Below are 15,070 nucleotides of genomic sequence, written 5' to 3'. Positions count from 1 at the left end.
GTGCAGATGTACCCAAGTCAAGATGACATTTCTACAGGGCCTAGCTAATCATGTGGTGGGTGGGGAGGTGGATCCTGCTGAGGAAGGTTCAGCTACAGGCACTGTCAGAGACAGGGTATCCCAGTACACAGACTAAGTGCAACTCTTGTTGACATCTGATAGCAGGTACCACTGGGGCTGAGAACTAGATGGAGACTAATTTCAGAATATCAAAGCCATTCCTGTATAATCCCAGTGGGCCACTGCAAGGCAACTCAACTAACAACTCAATCCAAAGAGGGGCCGGGCTGCCAGAGCAGGGAGACAGGCACCCCCACCCACCGTAGAAGAGACAGGGTAAAGGACAATCAGGGGAAAGGAAGGTTTCTAGAACACCCACGTGTTTCACAATCACACCCCAAACCAGATCCCATGCACTTTCCTCTGCCACTCCCACCATCACAAAGCACAAAATGTACTAATTCCAGGGTGCTCCCCAAAACAGTCACACAGCACAGCTGGCAGGACAGTCTCATCCTTGGAGCTCAATCCCCGAACTTCAGTCCAACACAGGCAAACACTACGATCCTTTGGTGTTGCCTCTTTTAATCAGTGTGTTGGGGGAAGGATGTGTGTGTTTAGAAGCACAACCCATTAGATGTACATGGTTTTGTTAGTTCTTTCTGCTACATAGGGAGGTTTGGCAGCTGGATTCCTTACTGGAGGATTTTTTAAGGTGTTAAAGATGCCAAGAACCTAGGATACTTTTGGTAAAAGCAAAGTAAAACTCTTCCCCCACCCCAATTTTTTTTTATAACAGTGTAGTGCATCATCCTTATTACAGTAAAAGGTCTTAACGTTTTAATTTGACTGTTTAAAGTTCATAACACTTCAGACTTCCCCCTCATTTAGTATAGCATGACATTTGATTTTAGGTAAAGTGCCTTGTACATACGATCTCCACCAATACACACAATTGAAACCTATTTAATGACAAACACTGAATGTTTTTGTTGGCCTGGAAAACGCTCATTCTTGACTTCAGAAAAGCTGCAGGGATATTTGATAAGACTCCCTTGTAGGCGCAAGCGATTAGGATCTGACAGCAGCAGACGAGAGGACTTGGCATACAAATGAGCAAATACTCTAAATACAAGCTCACCAGCTGAATAGTTGCCAGTAATGGGTTTAAGCTAGTTTTCTCCCTACCCTTTAAAAATAAACTGTTGGTCCAGATAACAGCACAGGGCCTGGGGGGGTTTCCAACAGCTTCTGGGTAAAGTTTAAGAAAACTGATCCAAACAGACACAGTTCAGCCTATTTGGGTTAGCGAGGTGCTGTCAAATGTACAGCCTCTCTCCCTGCAGGCTTTTCCTTCGACATTTCAGCACAGGACTGAACTCAGCTGTGCAGACCTGCTAGTTTGGCCAGTGGTCTGCCCATGAGAACCTTGTGACTTGTAACTACAGCCTCCCACCTCACCTGGATTGTACCAGAAAAAGGAGCAGAAACAAGGTGGGGATCCACAAATGAGGTGTTCCCTGTAAGCCGAGCGCTTGGGCACTCACCTAAGAGAGATTCCAGCACTGCCCAGCTGACAGTGTGCACAGCTGCTCACACCCAGGAGCTGGTGTTTTTATTTCAGTGCACACCTGCACATGCCTTGGTGCACATAAAATGTATTCCGCACCCAGATGGAAAAAAGTTAGAGGGGCCATTGGACTTGGGTGTTGCAGTGTTCAGCATCCCAGCACCTGGCAGGGAGGGGAGAGAAGGAGAAATCACCCACCACACCTGAGTCAGGCACCTAGGCTCCTTGTACAGTGAAGGGGGTGTTGGAGAATTCACAAAAGCCAGCATGCCCAGTGGGGAGCTGCCTCACCAAGCCAGGGGGAGATGCTGACAAAAGGAGTTAACCCAAGTCCTGCCATGGCTCATGGAAAGCATCCGAGCATTCACCTTCCTCTTCACTGAGATATAGGAATTGTCACCTACCCAGCTTGTAATAAGGCTGCTTAGGCCCCCAGGTGTTTCTGCAGGAATTCAGCAGCTGGCTCTCACTACACCCCCATAGCAATCTAGTGAAACTGCTATCCCTTCTGAGCCTTGGGCCGGTCCACAGCCTGGTCAACCTCTCTCCATTGCCTTCTCACAAGTGGTGTCAGCTCTACTCAGCTAGGACCACGGGCCTTGCACAGCCAGCACTTGGCGCTCAGGTGAGGAGGGGGCGGCTTTTCTGAAGCAGGACGAGCCAGTCTGAGCCCTGCTCTCGGGGGACATCAGGGTTCAGGGAGGTGGGTGCAGATTCGGTACAGCAGAGTCTAGAGTGCTTATAGCCCCTCATGGTAGCTCATGCTTCAGACAGGGCCGGGTTTTTAAAGCCTCAGACAGCTGACTTGCGTCACTAACACCCAGGCTGGGCTTTTCAGAGGGGTTTACTGAAGTGCATGCCCAAGTCCCATTGAAATCCACTATTTGATCTGAGGAAGTGGGTCTGGCCCACGAAAGCTCATCACCTAATAAACCATCTTGTTAGTCTTTAACGTGCTACATAGTCCTGTGTTGTTTCATTGAAATCCAATGAGTGATCAGGGCTTACTTCCCTTAAGGCAGAGATGGGCAAGCTGCAGCCTCATCAGGGTTCTACACATGGCCCATGACACATTGCTTACTGTTACCCATGCACAGGGTTGCCAGATCCTGCTGGTTTCTGTCCAGTTTCCCTCCCCCTGCCCCTGTTTTACTAAAGTGACATGCACATAACCAAGGGCATGTGAAGTGAGGCGCATACATTGATTGCAAGGACTGTGTGCTCCCCCTGCATCCAACCAAGACAATGCTATGGTCCTGTCCACACACCTCAAATTCCAGGTACACAAGCACACTTCACAAAAGCTAAGTATCCTCAAAAGATCATCTTGGTAGGCTGCCAGACTGGCCCTCCTCCATTTCAGTAATGACACTTATGCAGCCCACACTAGCCACCGTGAGCCATTGCTGCTTCAGGGTCTGAAAATTCCAGCCCCGACGCCTAGCAGAGATTTCTGAGAAAGACCAGCTATTGGCAGTGACTGGCTGCTGTGCCTGCTGCAGCTCTGATGGCACAGAGAATTGCATGCATGCACCACTTTGCGGCTACGTCTACACTGACCCCTTTTCCGGAAGGGGCATGTAAATTTCATGAGTCGTAGTAGGGAAATGCGTGGGGGATTTAAATATCCCCCGCAGCATTTAAATAAAAATGTCCACCGCTTTTTTCCGGCTTTTAAAAAAGCCGGAAAAGAGCGTCTACACTGGCCCCGATCCTCTGGAAAAAGCGCCCTTTTCCGGAGGCTCTTATTCCTACAAAGTAGGACTGAATTCCTACAAAGTAGGAATAAGAGCCTCCGGAAAAGGGCGCTTTTTCCGGAGGATCGGGGCCAGTGTAGACGCTCTTTTCCGGCTTTTTTAAAAGCCGGAAAAAAGCGGTGGACATTTTTATTTAAATGCCGCGGGGGATATTTAAATCCCCCACGCATTTCCCTACTACGACTCATGAAATTTACATGCCCCTTCCGGAAAAGGGGCCAGTGTAGACGAGCCCTGCATGTATAAATGCTGGTGGCAAGTTTTACAGAGGATGTTTTATCATTGTTACTTCAGTTCTGGGCATCTCTGGTTATGAAATGGGCTATATAAAATAAAGATTAATTGAAGGAGGGTTCAATTTAGCATTTAAAGAAAATTTGTCGTCTATTGCACTAACATCGTCTACTATTTAAGTCTAAATAATTTTAAAATGCATGTTGTACTTATGACTGCCTCTTGCTAGTCCCAGCTGTTAGAACAGTGAAACTGACTAATCAGTTTCAGGTAACTTACTGTCTCATACTTTATAATAGAGATACACCATCTCATAGAACTAGAAGGGACCCTGAGAAGTGATCCAGTCCAGTCCCCTGCCCTCATAGCAGGACCAAGCACCATCCCTGACAGATTTACCCCAGATCCCTAAATGGCCCCCTCAAGTATTGAACTCATGACCCTGGGTTAAGCAGGCCAATGCTCAAACCACTGAGCTACCCCTCCCCTGCACACAGTTGAGACAGGTTTGTCATTTTTAACTAATCCCACTACATTGGATCATAGTGGTCTGATATGGATGGAGATTTATCTTAGATTGTTTAGGTATAACAGATTCTACATCTTGGCAGAGGATTAGACCTTCGTAGTACTGCCTAAACCTATGGTTCCATTATCCTGTAAACCCTTCTGCACATGCATAACTTGATGGACAAAAACAATCCCATTGACTTTAGTGAGATGATGCACGTAAATGTTCACAGGATTGATGCCATAGGAGGGCTTCTCTAGCACTCAGACTTTACAAAGGTCTGTGTTGGAGGCCCATGAGATGGTGGCATTTTAATAGAAGATGAACATTATGTTAGTCCCTAAATCTGAAGGTCACCCTATCTGCACAGGATAATTTTACTGGTATCAACAAAAATGTGAATTTGGACCAGTTTTGCTGTACTGGTATAACTCACCATGGGGACAGGCTTATTCTGTAACAAGAGCTAGTTGCTTTGGATAGAATTTAATTTAAAAAAGCCATTCTAGTTGTGGGAGAGAAGTCACAAGAGCTATTGGTTAGTATTTACCAAGTTCCATCCAACTTTTAGGTCACTTTCATACAAAAATAAACTAAACCAATATTAGATAGAGGGGATTAATGCTCCATAAGCATAAATGGGAGGCTGACTGTTAAAACAGGGCAATACAGTTAAGACCCTTACATGCACATGTACATATTGTTAATAACCAGTTCATTAAATAAGCCACAGCTTTCAACTGTCAATGCTTTTGCCCCCAAATCCTCCCATCATGTGGAAGCAAATACTTACTTAGCACTGAAGCAACTCTCTGCCTAAGGGGGGGGGAGGGGAGGAGGAGCATGTGTTAAGTTGGCTAAACACTTAGTGTGGATAGCAGCCAGACAAATTCCAGCGTTAGAGTAGTGTTCTCATCCCAGCCATCCTCAGTTGCTCAAGATACTATTAGATGACCTAAGAATACAATTAACCTACACTTAGACATTCTTTACCTGTAAGCAGAGCATCCAAACATTCAATATCTAAAGGGACTTTTAAACAGTTATGTGCACTCTAAGCAACAAAACACTGTAGCACCTAGCTGTCTGTTACTAGTATAAAACTTAACAGATAAGGACAAAATGCTTTTCTTGCTGTACAGTAGTCACAATAAGAACAGAATTTAAGAACAAAATCAGGGTAAGGAAAAAAGAAGGGGAAGTTACCTATATCTATATATATTCTAACTCTCTTAAAAAACCCAAGAGCTTTTTGTAAAGATATCTTAAAACATCAGATCCATTCCTAAAGGAACAACCAGGCTCATTCCTCAGACTAGCATAACTTTGAACAACCTCAAAAGCAATTTTCTTTTTTAAATTACCAAGTGCTGCTTTGAAGAACCAACCTATTCCTCAGCTTTGTGTCCAGAACCAGGAAGGACTGCAGCCCATCTTCTATTTGTAATCACTGTGGTAACTCCCATCCTTACAATTGGCAGACCTGTATCACTTGCAGGCACCTGTAGCGTGTGGCAATCGCAGCTGTACATAAGTAAATCTAGTAAATTGGATACTAGCATTAGTTTAAACTGTATAAATTAATCTATAAAGTTAAAACCCAAAAGATGATTGTTCCATTACCAAGCCTGACTGATAGTATAGAAAGTTTAATGCAATAGTGTTTGAGGCTTTTTACATAAAAAACTTTTACAGGTGATTGCAATGTCTGATGATGCATGCTTGCGCCTCACCCTTTAATTACACAATCTGGGATTATCTTTTGGAGTGCGAACACTCGAAGGTCTGTGATTAGTGGCTTTATCAAAAGAGTTTTTCAGTGAAAATGCTGGTAATCCTATTTCACAGTATGCCAGAAGATAATAAAATGGGAAAATGCTTTGAGAACCACTAGGAAATGTCAAGCAAATGATAATTTTAACCTCTCAGAGCCCTTTACAAACACTAATTAAAGCTTCCTGCATCACATCCCTAGTTGAATATCCATTAACAGTTAAATTAATTGCTGTAGGGAAAAGATAAAGTTGACTTGCATGGGGACAAAATGGGTTTATGCCTCTATGATAAGTAAAGGCAGCCTGATGCGAGTATTAATACATAAGTCCAACAATATCTAGGCTAATGTGAAAAATAGCTACCTTTAGAGCAATGTGTGACCAGCTGATATAACAAACTAGTGTATTTTATAGGTCATGCTTAGGGGAAAGGTAAATTTGCATGTGTGGTGTGAGAGTTATTTGAAACTGATGATGTTGATGGGATACTTTAAGAGCCCATTTCCAGACTTTCTAACATTTGCTTTATTGCTCTGAAGTGCTGTATAGTAGTTCTGTGAAGATTTTAGGAACGTAATACATAGAACTGAAGAGGCCAGAAAGAACCATTGTGATCAACTAGTCTAGTCTCCTGTATCATACTGGCCCTTAAACTTCATCCAGTCATCCCTATATTGAGGTGAATAACTTATGTTTCACTAATGCATAATTCCCATATACTTCAAGAATGGGAAGCGACTGTCTAGGAAGGAGTACGGCAGAAAGGGATCTAGGGGTTATAGTGGACCACAAGTTAAATATGAGTCAGCAGTGTGATGCTGTTGCAAAGAAAGCAAACATGATTCTGGGATGCATTACAGGTGTGTTGTGAGCAAGACAGGAGAAGTCATTCTTCCGCTCTACTCTGCGCTGGTTAGGCCTCAGTTGGGCTACGTCTACACTGGCCCCTTTTCCGGAAGGGGCATGTTAATTTCAGCTATCGTAATAGGGAAATCCGCGGGGGATTTAAATATCCCCCGCGGCATTTAAATAAAAATGTCCGCCGCTTTTTTCCGGCTTTTAAAAAAGCCGGAAAAGAGCGTCTACACTGGCCCCGATCCTCTGGAAAAAGCGCCCTTTTCCGGAGGATCTTATTCCTACTTCAAAGTAGGAATAAGATCCTCCGGAAAAGGGCACTTTTTCCAGAGGATCGGGGCCAGTGTAGACGCTCTTTTCCGGCTTTTCTAAAAGCCGGAAAAAAGCGGCGGACATTTTTATTTAAATGCCGCGGGGGATATTTAAATCCCCCGCGGATTTCCCTATTACGATAGCTGAAATTAACATGCCCCTTCCGGAAAAGGGGCCAGTGTAGACGTAGCCTTGGAGTATTGTGTTCAGTTCTGGACACCGCATTTCAAGAAAGATGAGGAGAAATTGGAGAGGGTCCAGAGAACAGCAACAAGAACGATTAAAGGTCTAGAGAACATGACCTGTGAGGGAAGGCTGAAGGAATTGGGTTTGTTTAGTTTAGAAAAGAGAAGGTTGAGGGGGGACATGATAGCCGTTTTCAGGTATCTAAAAGGGTGTCATGAGGAGGGAGAAAGCTTGTTCATCTTGGCCTCTGGGAATAGAACAAGAAGCAATGGGCTTAAACTGCAGCAAGGGAGGTTTAGGTTGGACATTAGGAAAAAGTTCCTGTCAGGGTAGTCAGACACTAGAATAAATTGCCCAGGGTGTTACCTCAGTTTGTATGTTATATGTTTATTGATTGTGCGGATGGGAAGGTGTAGTGCTATGAGTGCTGTCCTGACCCGACTAAGGCAGTGAATCGAACTATCAATGCTAATTCGAACTAAGGAAGCCTGCCATAGGGAGGGGGGTTCCCGCCTTTTCCCTAGTTGCACATGGTACTAGTGCTCTGCACCCCATTCTAATTCTTTGCATTCGGTACCAAATAGCTGCACACGGTTCAACATGTTATGCACCCCACCCGCAAAAGAGAGCACTCAGCCCCTTGGAAATCTTCCCACTGGAGAGAGCTAAAAATACCCCGGTTCAGTGGCAGTTGGGGTTCCCTTTTTTTTCTTCCTACCTGGGTTCCAGTACGTGTGGTTCTGTGTATGTCCCTCTGTTGTAGTATGAATGGTAGGGTGAATGAGTGAAAGAGAGAGAGTGATAGCGTGAGCCTGGACGGTGTAAGGTTGGTGTGAGTGTGGTGGGTATTTTGGGTTTGCCTATTACCTGTGGAGAATTCCCGGGGATTACCGGCTACATCCCATTGGGCTACCATCAAGGAGCGGAAGGCCTTTGATCCATAGTCCATTCCTCACCCGCTGCCCGACTAGAAGGCCAGATCCTGTGACATCGTGGGATCTCCTCACAGTTCCTCTGACACGGCTTCCAATTAGCTACGGCATTGAGGTCGTGAGCACCTCCTCTGCCTTAAGCCACGAGAGTGTGTGCAAAGAACAGGCAGTCCCTGGGTTACATGGATCCGACTTACATCGGATCCCTACTTACAAACGGGGTGAGGCAACTCAGCACTAGCTGCTTCCCCCCAGCAGACCAGGAAGACGCGAAGCTAGCACACCCCCCTCCCCCCCCCCCCCGCAGACCAGGGAGACGCAGAGCGGCTTTCCTCAGCAGACACCTCAGCTTGAGAATAAAGGACTGAGGGAAGTGAGGTGTGGGAGAATAAAACTGAGCTCTGGAGAAATGTTTGGCTAGAGTTTCCCCTACAATATGTACCAGTTCCGACTTACATACAAATTCAACTTAAGAACAAACCTACAGTCCCTATCTTGTACGTAATCCGGGGACTGCCTGTATAACCCTATTGTGCCTAGGGGTCTCCACTGTCTGCTTTATTTCCTGGGATTTGGGTATTAAATTGCTGTTACATGCTGTTCTCTATTTTAAATTTACAATTGTTCTGTATTTTAACCTTACAATATATGGTTTGGCCCCAAATTAAGACTCGAAGTTTCTTTTGTTTGGAAAACCACGCGCCGGTGACAGATACGGCCACGAGCAATCGGCCTCAGGCGATCCTGTCTTCTGGGACTTGGGACATTTACCATCTCTAATATAAGTCAGGGCATGTCCAATATTAAATTCTAAATTAATCATTACTGCGTCCCAGGGTAAACAAGGGAGGTTGTGGAATCTGCATCTGTGGAGATATTTAAGTGTAGGTTAGATAAATGTCTATCAGGGATGGTCTAGACAGTATTTGGTCCTGCCATGGGGGCAGGGGACTAGAGTCGATGACCTCTCGAGGTCCCTTCCAGTCCCAGTAGTCTATGATTCTATGAATCTATATCTCTTTCAGAAAGGCATCTAGTCTTAATTAATTTCGAGATTGTCATCCCATGAGATTCTCCTGATAGTGCATGGAAAAATAAGTAATGTCCATGGGAATGAGAATGCATTTAGCAGTCTTTAATGCAGTAAGTGTTTTGACCTCTCTGAAAAGCTAGTCACGATATCAATATTTGCTCTTCATTTCAACCTGTCTTGCATCCAGTCTGTCTTTCTCAGCTAGACCCAAGGAGCAGGCCTCAGAATGTTGGGACCAGCCAGATCTCTGCTGGCCACTGGCATGTGCACTTGTCCTGGAGATACAAGCCCAAAAAGTTTTAGGAAAATCTTTGAAAAGAGAAGCCTCCAGCACAGAGTTTCATGGGTACTTGGGCCATAATGGTTCCCCGGGGGTGGAAGACATGGGGGTGACACGATTTTAAGGAAACATGGGCCCCAGTAGGGCTCCCCATGGGTGGAAGGGAGAGGCATCGGGGTCCAGGGATCTCACATAGTCTCAGACGGACAAGGTTCCCAGCAGGACTCACACAGTACAAGGTGTGATGCTGGCAGACCAGGCGCCAGCTCATACCAAGGACTATGCTTCAGCGGAACACAGAGGGATACATCGCTGGAGCCAGTCTGTATGTCAGTGTTGTCAGCATTAGAATGATAAAAATGTGCTCAGTGTTTGGACTTGATGGAATGCTTATAAACTGCACAACATCTAGATCCCACGTTGTAATGCAATATTGTAGCTTGTGTGTAATAAGTGTCCGTCACTGTTTAAATCATCAGCGAGAAAAGAGACACTAATTAAAATTAAAAAACAACAAATAGTCTGGTGGCACTTTAAAGACTAACAAACCATGTAGATGGTAACATGAGCTTTTGTGGGCACCCACCATCTACATGGTTTGTTAATCTTTAAAGTGCTACCAGACTCTTTGTTGTTTTTTAAGTTTATCCTGCACAGACTAACTCGGCTACCCTATGGTGACCATATTTTCTGAACCAAAAATATGGACACCTTGGCCCCGCCCCCTGAAACCACTAGCCATGCCCCTGGCCCCTTAGGCCCCACCCACTTGTCACAGGAAGTCCCACCCCTGGGGTGGTACTTCTGGGGTCAAGATGAACACATGACCTGAAATAAAGGGTGTCATGTGACCCATCTAAGACCTCTTCCCACCATCTTCTACCTATAGGGATGGGTTTGGGCCCCATAGAAGACCCCTCCATTCAACTATATTGCAATTGCATTAACCCCAGGTCCAGACCTAGGGTCCTATGACAGTGCAGTGCTAGAGGTCCAACCTCGAATCAGGATGAGAGTCAGGATCTCAGGCCTATTACTTTGCAGGGTAGATGCAGCCCCATTTGACTCAGGGCCTGTGAATCATCCAGAACTATCCCACAATTTCATGGGACAACTGCATAGTCCTCTTAACCAGTCCTGATTACTGGTTCCAATTCACTGGTAATCAGAGGGGGCTGGAGCAGTTCCCCACCTGTTTCAGGAAGGGGGCTGCTCCAGGCCCGCAAAGGGCTTGCTGCAGACAGGGGTTGCTCTCATCCAGATCAGCAAGTCTCTGGGGAACTCAGAGGCCCCACAGGCAGGGACTGCGCCAGGGTACAGAGCAGCCTCTCTCTCTGGACAAGGACTACTCCGGGGAAGGGAGGTGCTGGGAACCAGCGGCAGCCCCAGTGTGACCTAACATTAACCTGTTAACAGATCAGCTCCTGCCTCTGGGGAATGCCTATGTTAGGTAAATAATACCTAATAATAACTGCCAAATGAGTCCACTTCCCAACCCGCTTACAAAGGGCCTGATCCAATTTAATGTTAAGCTAGGATTAGGCCCAAAGCAATCTGTTGATATTACCCAAGAAGATCCAGGTAATATTTAGTCACCCTTCAAAAATATAAGGGATCAATGTCAAAGCCCCACTGGCTGGCAGAGGCAATCTTAGAAGAAATTTGGAGAAACTTTGAATTGACTTCTGACAGCAGTGCTTTCTCTCACTGGACTGGGGTCTTTAGCACAGGTTTCACTTTGTGTCAGAATAACTCAGAAATGTGTTATCACAGCTAACTCATGTCTAGACACCATGTAGGCCAAAGCTAGAACAAATTCGTTTGAAGCGGTAAGTCAAAACATCTCACCTTTCCACGGAGCTCACAAAGGGTTTGTTCACTATGGCACAGTCCTCTCTGGTGAGAGACGGTACATCCTGCCTCTCTGTGGCTGTACCAAGTGTTTTCATGTGGCATCTTAACACATTGTTTAAATCATCAATTGCTTGGATGGTAAAAACTCACAAAAAGTCTGTCCGTTATTCACACTGGAGTGACACAGTGATTTCACCACCATGGTAAAAGACCAATCTTTTGTGGGAGCAACACGGAGCCTGGGGAGGTCTTTTGGAGGGGAGAGGCCAGGAGTACCTCTATTTCAGGGATTCTCAACCTTGTTGAGCTGGGGGTCCACAGGCCAATGTAAACCTTTCCATGGACCACCAGTTGCTAATGGAAACTCACCGTTAATGACATCATTACACCTGAGCCATTTTTCTAGTGCTGCAGCTAGGGAGACTGGTTTCATTTAAATTATTAAACAAATTAACCATTTTAACTCTCCCATGTTAGTTTATCAAACTTCATTTTAAATGAAATAAAATATTAATTTATGCCCAACACAAAAGGTTTCAATGTTTTCCATACGTATGGCTGGGGTGAGGAACATTATTTGGGTCGGGCCTCTGAGCCACAGAAAAATCAGTTGGGGACCACACAAGTAAGAAGCAAAAGAACTCTTCCTAAACCCCCAACCCTCATCAAGGTGGCCCCCAACTGAGACACCTCACTGTGGCGTTCCACCCCAACTTTCCTAGTAGATTTTATGGAGCTTACTTAGGTTCTGGGGTGGGGACAAAAATGAGGGGTTCAGTACGTGTGACAGGGCTGCCAGAGAATGGGATAGGGATGGGGTGCAGGGTCTGGGAGGGAGGTGGAGGACAGAAGAAGGAGAGGTTGCAAGGTCTGGGTGCAGGAGCAGGCTGGGAGTAGGGTGTCTGGCTAGGGGGAGGGAGCAGGAGCAAGGGAGGATGCAGCATGTGGCCAGGAAGGGGGTGCAGGAGGAACAGTGGGTGCAGGAGCGGACTGGGGTAGCATGTCTGGGGGGCAGCTGCCCTCCAGCCCCCCCCTGCACTGGCCACTCTTCACACCCCCACCCTGGGCTGCGGGGAGCTCTTCCACTCCCCCCGCCCAGCCAGGCTGCAGGAGGGGGGGCTCTTCCACTCCCCCCTCCCAGCCAGGCTGCAGGAGGGGGGGGCTCTTCCACTCCCCCCGCCCAACCAGGCTGCGGGGGGGGGGCTCTTCCACTCCCCCCGCCCAGCCAGGCTGCAGGAGGGGGGGCTCTTCCACTCCCCCGCCCAGCCAGGCTGCAGGAGGGGGGGGCTCTTCCACTCCCCCCGCCCAACCAGGCTGCAGGAGGGGGGGGCTCTTCCACTCCCCCCGCCCAACCAGGCTGTGAGGGAGGGGGGGGGGCGCTCTTCCACTCCCCCCGCCCAACCAGGCTGCGGGGGGGGGGGCTCTTCCACTCCCCCCGCCCAGCCAGGCTGCAGGAGGGGGGGGCTCTTCCACTCCCCCCGCCCAACCAGGCTGCGGGGGGGGGGGCGCTCTTCCACTCCCCCCGCCCAACCAGGCTGCGGGGGGGGCGCTCTTCCACTCCCCCCGCCAACCAGGCTGCGGGGGGGGCTCTTCCACTCCCCCCACCAACCAGACTGCGGGGGGGGGGGCTCTTCCACTCCCCCCGCCCAACCAGGCTGCGGGGGGGGGGCTCTTCCACTCCCCCCACCAACCAGGCTGCGGGGGGGGGGCTCTTCCACTCCCCCCGCCCAACCAGGCTGCGGGGGGGGGGGGCTCTTCCACTCCCCCCGCCCAACCAGGCTGCGGGGGGGGGGCTCTTCCACTCCCCCCACCAACCAGGCTGCGGGGGGGGGGCTCTTCCACTCCCCCCGCCCAGACAGGCTGCGGGGGGGGGGGCTCTTCCACTCCCCCCGCCCAGCCAGGCTGCGGGGGGGGGGGCGCTCCACAGATCAGAGTTTCAGGGCCCAGGGCCCAGCCCCTGTCTGAGGGGGAGGGGAAGGTGTCAGCAGGGGCGTGGCCATGTAAATGAAGGCTTTTGAGGCTTTCTGACTGGCTGAGAATCTTCTCCCTCCCCCGCACGCCGCGCGCTCGCCCAAGATGGACGGAGGGTGGGGCTGGCTGGCTTCGCCTGCCCGGAGTGAAGATGGCCCCCGCGGCCTGCGGCTCAGGTGCGGTGGGCTCCTCCCCCTTCCCCCCGCCCACTTCTGGCCCCGTGGGCGGGGCCGAGCGCCGGGTTGGCAGCTGAGTGCGCACGCGCGCCGGGGGCTGAGCGGGAAGAGGCTGTGCGGGCTGCGGCTCGCGGCAGGTAGGCGGCGCCGCGCGCTGCGTGGGGCGGTTCCAACGGTCGCTCCGCGCGGGGAGGGCGGCACCCCCGGACCCCCCCATGCGCAGCCCGGGGGCGCCAGGGCTCCGGGGCACGGGGGCTGCCCTGGGTGCAGCTCTGGGGGGTCTCCCCGCCTCTCCCCCCCGCCACAGGGGGCTGCCCTGGGTGCAGCTCTGGGGGGGGGTCTCCCCGCCTCTCCCCCCCCGCCACAGGGGGCTGCCCTGGGTGCAGCTCTGGGGGGGGGTCTCCCCGCCTCTCCCCCCCCCGCCACAGGGGGCTGCCCTGGGTGCAGCTCTGGGGGGGGGGTCTCCCCGCCTCTCCCCCCCCGCCACAGGGGGCTGCCCTGGGTGCAGCTCTGGGGGGGGGTCTCCCCGCCTCTCCCCCCCGCCACAGGGGGCTGCCCTGGGTGCAGCTCTGGGGGGGGGGGTCTATCCCCTCCCCCATCGGTTAGTCCCTGTGTGTGTGTGGGGGGGGGTTAACCCATTACCCGTTCATATCCCTATTGTGGGGGGGCTCTATTCCCCCCCATAGGGGGCTGCCCTGGGTAGCGGCGGGTGGGGTTGACTAGGTAAATCCCTATGGGGGGGTTTCTAGCCCTTCCCCTCTGTGTGACCTGGGCGTAGCTGGGGGGGGGTTGAGGTGTTGGGGGGGGGTCTCTGTGCCTTCCCCTAATTTTCAGCCTCCATCCCACCTCGCGTGCTGCTGGACGTCGTCCCTCGCCCCTGTTCAGGGCGGGTGCCCGCAGCGTGTGAGTAGAGCACCGTCCTGGTATGCCAAGTGCCTGCAGCTGGGCTCCCTCACCTGGAGAGGCATTTCTGTATCTGGCCACATCCCTTGCTGGGACATTCAGTAAGCAGGAGCATGGGATGAGCTGGGAGTGTCTTGTGGGGCCCTGTCCCTGGTATTCCTGTCTCAGGGGTTCTCCAGCTTCATTGCACCACAACCTTCTTCTAACAACAAAAATCCCTACATGATAAGAACATAAAATAGGATTTTAAATGTTAGTCAGTTAAACATATAGGCTACATCTACACTGGCTTTGAAGTAGGAATAAGAGATCCTCCGGAATAGGGCTTTATTCCGGAGGATCAGGCCTGTCTAGACGCTTTTTTTTCCGGCTTTTCCCCAAGCTGGAAAAAAAGCAGCGGACATGTTTATTTAAATCCGCGGGGGATATTTAAATCCCCCGCGGATTTCCCTATTCCCACTTTCAAAATTAGCATGCCCCTTCCAAAAAAGGGGCCAGTGTAGACGTAGCCATAGTTTAACCAATTAACTGGCCTGTGGGGCTGTGGTTCTGGCTGGGCTGGAGCAGGTCCCCCGATCCACAGAACAGCGTGCTGGGCCTGGCTGGACTGGAGAAGCCCAGCTGGGTGCCAGTTAACCAGTTACTCTAGTAAGCATTCCAGTAAGGCAGTGCTTACCAGGTAACCAGTTCACCCTTTACATCCTTAGTGTGGGGATGTGAA

At 49.8% G+C, this 15,070-nt stretch overlaps 1 protein-coding gene across 6 annotated transcripts in view; it reads left to right on the top strand.

Moving 5' to 3' along the window:
• Window positions 1–15,070, top strand: part of SLC68A1 (solute carrier family 68 member 1) — a 72,148-nt gene that overhangs the window by 29,285 nt on the left and 27,793 nt on the right. For 2 of the 6 annotated variants that reach the window (XM_075935584.1, XM_075935578.1), the window contains exon 1: window positions 13,479–13,583. The exons of 1 other annotated variant lie outside the window; for it this stretch is intronic. The gene's annotated coding sequence lies outside the window, so the exon portion shown is untranslated. Of the gene's footprint in view, window positions 1–13,478; window positions 13,584–14,204; window positions 14,451–15,070 lie in introns of those variants that run through there. 3 more of the 6 variants (XM_075935579.1, XM_075935582.1, XM_075935581.1) reach the window with 3 other exon arrangements.

This window comes from Pelodiscus sinensis, chromosome 8 (genome assembly GCF_049634645.1).
Source record: "Pelodiscus sinensis isolate JC-2024 chromosome 8, ASM4963464v1, whole genome shotgun sequence".
NCBI lineage: Eukaryota > Metazoa > Chordata > Testudines > Trionychidae > Pelodiscus > Pelodiscus sinensis.
The sequence above is the reverse complement of the archived record's forward strand: the minus strand, read 5'-3'. Positions and strand labels throughout refer to the sequence as shown.